A 4238-nucleotide genomic window follows, 5' to 3' on the forward strand; every position below is an offset into this window, starting at 1 on the left:
TCCGAACGATTTTCAGAAGCCGAAAATGCTACATGGCTTCTGTTTTGAGTTTCCCTATTGTATTGAGGTTTCCGCTTTCAGTTTTCGTATTTCAAACGTTTCGGAAGTCAAACCGTCTTCCGGAATGGATTATGTTAAAAAACCGAGGTTCCACTGTACTGTTTTCGATGTCTGCTCAAAACATGGTGTGGTACATAGGTTGAAAAAGTGAATTACTGACCCAGTGCCACCCAGCAAGCTTCGTGAGTTGAACCTGGGCCTCCCCAGTCCTAATCTAAAATGCTAACTAGCTCTCACATTCTATTCCATTTAAATCACTGGTTTCACTGCTCATATTGGTGACACACACGATCACCCACATTTGAAATAATCAGGCTGAGGTTTAATAGGATCTAGGAGTGGCCGACTCACTACGGAAAATAATTGTTCTTCTCTAGGTGCTTATGAGATGCTTTCCCAATTCATTGCTGGATGACAGCAGGTCACACACCCATTCGGATTGGATCTTTTACTCTTCTGAGTGGCTTATACTTCTACTGGTGCTCTGCATCATAATGGGACACACCTATGGGCTGTGTAAAAATATTCCCTCTCCCACATCATCTCTCTGTATATTCCTATCCATTGAGGTTACAACTTTGTGCACCTGATATAGAAGGTTCTGTATAAGGATGGGCAAATCTGTCTATTTCAGGTTTTTTTTATTTCTAAATTCAATTCTCCACGTTAATCTGCACGGTTGTTTGTTTTTTTAAAAAGTCCTCGTGAACATTCACCAGCGTTTTAGTGTGAATTTGTCCTAATATAATATTTTTGCATATAATTTTGCTTATAGTTACTTTAAATGCACCGCTGTAACTTCAGCTCCTTGAACTTCCTGTCTGTGACACAATTAATAATGATGATGAAAATGAAAAGCCAACTTCAACTTCATGTTTAACTTCATATATATATAATAGCATAGAACAATTGGAATATGTACTATTTTGGTCTCTGTCCCCCCATTTTATCAACCAATGGAAACTGCTATGATAAATCAATTAAAATTGCTTGAATTGGAATGCAAGCCCTGATCATTATGAAGAATTAATATCTGAATTTACTTGCTTTCCATTTCCCTTCCAATCCCTCATTCCATCCCTACCATGTCTTAGATGAAATGCCATTATTTCATGTAGCAGATAAATAAAATAAAGTGTGATAGAGGCAAGAATTTATTCAGTTTTAGGGTTGTATCCAACTAAGTTCAACTCAGTGTAAATCCACTAAAATGACTGAATCTAATTTAGTCATGCCCATTAACTTCAATGGGTCTGCTCTGAGGACTAGAATTGTACTGTACACAACACTTTGTTTTAGAGAGGTCAAGGCTTGAATGGGAAACATCTTAAGTTCTACTCAAGGTTGTTAGGGGGAGTGAGTGTTTCAGAATGATTTGGATTTAGACTGGAAGGAAAGGGGAGTGGTGGTTGAAGAAGTCACTCACTGTATCTTAGCTTTATCTGTTGCTTTGATCATAACAAGGATACGACGGTTACTGTTCTGGAATTTGGTCTTATGACCCAGCCAGTAAATCAATTTCACTGGAAGAGGATGCAAGATAGCAAGAATTGTAAAGCATAATTGCAGGTTATTTGAAAATGCTAATGAATGAAGTACACATTAATCAAACAATAGGTGATAATTAAAATAATAATAATTAGAGTTCTTACATTTCCCCCCTTGGCAAGGCTCCTGTGCATTAGCAACTACATGGTAGACAGATTTTAGTGGATAAAGTTTTCCCCATAGCACAGCCTCTCCATGCTGGAAAAAAGCTATCACTGTTGAAATTCTGCTTGCCTACTGGCTGTTTAAGGCACAAGATCCCTACCAGAAGAAGAGTGGGCAGTGGATAGCCCTTCTTGCCAGCAGCCTTAAGTCTGAACTTTGATGATTTTCTAGAGGTAATGAACTTCCTGTCCTGCAGGTGGCGCTGTGGGTTAAAGCCTCAGCGCCTAGGACTTGCCGATCGAAAGGTCGGCGGTTCGAATCCCTGCGGCGGGGTGCGCTCCCGCTGCTTGGTCCCAGCGCCTGCCAACCTAGCAGTTCGAAAGCACCTCCGGGTGCAAGTAGATAAATAGGGACCGCTTACCAGCGGGAAGGTAAACGGCGTTTCCATGTGCAGCTCTGGCTCACCAGAGCAGCGATGTCACGCTGGCCACGTGACCCGGAAGTGTCTCCGGACAGCGCTGGCCCCTGGCCTCTTAAGTGAGATGGGCGCACAACCCCAGAGTCTGTCAAGACTGGCCCGTACGGGCAGGGGTACCTTTACCTTTACCTTTAATGAACTTCCTGAAGCTGTTGGACTAGAACTCCTATCATCTGATCATTAGTTATCCAGGCTGGGGCTGATGGGAGATGGAGTCCAAAAATGTCTGGAGGGTCAAAGGCTCCCTAGCCCTATTCCAGAGCCCTGTGGTATTCAAAAGGAGCCACTGTAAGCTCTTTTTCGAAGACAGAGACTGACAGAAACCTGAAGTTTCATTAAAGGTAAAGCAAACATTTTACATCCTTTCTTACATGCTTGCCAAATTCAGGCTATCACTTATCAATGTTCTTAACACAGACTGACAGCAGGGTTACTTCAGAAAATACAGATCATTAGTTATGAAATGCCAAATTTTCTAGGGCCCTATACAAATGTTAAGAAAACCACAGTCACTGCACATATGCTTGCTATCAGATATAGGGGGTTGCCAACATGGCAAGTGTGGGTTTCAAGATACTGAGGTCAGAGGCGGTTTTAGGGTAGCACAACCAGTGCTGTTGCACTGGGCACAGCGCTGCCAAGCAGCACAACAATGCTGTAAAACAGAGTGCAAGAGGCAGGGGACACCAAATTTTAGCATCACACAGGGCGACACTGAAATTTAAGAGCCCAAAGTCCACCACTGCTGAGGTCTTGCCCATGAAGCCTCTGAACGGATAGTCACCTTTTTCTTCCTCAAAAAGAACAGAGTTGAAGAAAAAAGTTGGAAGTCACTTCTTTTTCTTTCAGCTCCATGTGCTCAGATTAATTCTACTAGATCTGCCTTTTATTCAGATGCTTTGAAAAGTGAAGTGTGTGGTGTGCATGCTCTTTTCATGTTTCACATGGTGGTGGGGGGAAAGAAATGACCAGAGGGCTTGGGGCCCAGAGCACTCACTGAAAAATCCGGGTGTGCTGAGGGGTGTAAAAAGATTGGTGACTCCTTAATGAACCTGATAAAAAAGGGAGAAAATATTGGGCATGAACAGGAAAACAAGCAAATTGAAGAACTAATTATTCATAGTAAATAATCTTTTTTTTTAAAAAAAAAAAAGCCTTAATAATAATTACACACTCACAAAGCATTTGCTTTGTTATATCTTGGCTTGGTTTTAGGGTTTGTTTGTAGTTTTTATCTATATCCTGGTATGTTTTAAGATAACTTTTGTTTAGCAGCGCTGTTTAATGTTATTTCATTACACTGTAACTGATCATGTTTTTATTACTGATTTTGAATTTTGCACATTGACTTGTAAGAAGATAACCTAAAAGACAGAGTAAACAATAACGATAGAGGTGATAATACTGCTGGCTACAACGCTATACAAGTTTTCACCATTAAACTCCACGAGACTTACTTCGAGCAAACTATGGGATTGACGGGCTGTCTGTTCCCGATACTCTTTTTCTAAAACCACCGACGATCTAGTCAGGCTTCGGGTGGCGCTGGCAGTCGCTGCTACAGATAATGCCACAAAGGTCAGCTTGCCATTTATCCGCCATTTATACCTATCGTTTCACCTCTGCCTGCACTTCCAGTTAGTATCGATGCTAAGTGTTAATGCTGTTTTGATATCAAGCAGAATATTATTATCATCACTATTATTTTTACGTTCAGAATTTAAACGTTTTGCACTGCAGTATTTAGAACTGTTTTTCGGGTCTCACACACACAGAGCTCTAGATAGATATATGATGCATACACATATGCTAGGCTCAATTTTTATTGTATGCCAGCGCCGTTGCTGTTGTTAGAATATCGCGAGCCTCTTCGAGCACCATCCGTTGCAGCTGCAACGCGAGCGTTCCAATTCGAATCTTTCAACGCTCGGCCCGGAGATTTCCAAAGGCGCGCACGCGCACTCCCTTCTTTCTCTGAGGGGCCAGGCCTTGGAATCCTCCTCCCCTCGTGCGGAGGGGCGCGCGCTCGCCGCGCACTTCCGAGACG

At 42.2% G+C, this 4238-nt stretch overlaps 1 long non-coding RNA gene across 3 annotated transcripts in view; it reads right to left on the reverse strand.

Moving 5' to 3' along the window:
* LOC310849981 overlaps positions 1-4238 on the reverse strand; it is a 38463-nt gene that overhangs the window by 29738 nt on the left and 4487 nt on the right. The window contains exons 1-2 of one of the 3 annotated variants that reach the window (XR_014567157.1): positions 3649-3759; positions 1487-1583 (exon numbers count right to left, since the gene is read on the reverse strand). The exons of 1 other annotated variant lie outside the window; for it this stretch is intronic. This is a non-coding gene — a long non-coding RNA (uncharacterized lncRNA). Of the gene's footprint in view, positions 1-1486; positions 1584-2975; positions 3244-3648; positions 3760-4238 lie in introns of those variants that run through there. One more of the 3 variants, XR_014567158.1, reaches the window with a different exon arrangement.

Source organism: Podarcis gaigeae (genome assembly GCF_964106915.1).
Source record: "Podarcis gaigeae genome assembly, chromosome: 8".
Classification (NCBI taxonomy): Eukaryota; Metazoa; Chordata; class Lepidosauria; order Squamata; family Lacertidae; genus Podarcis; species Podarcis gaigeae.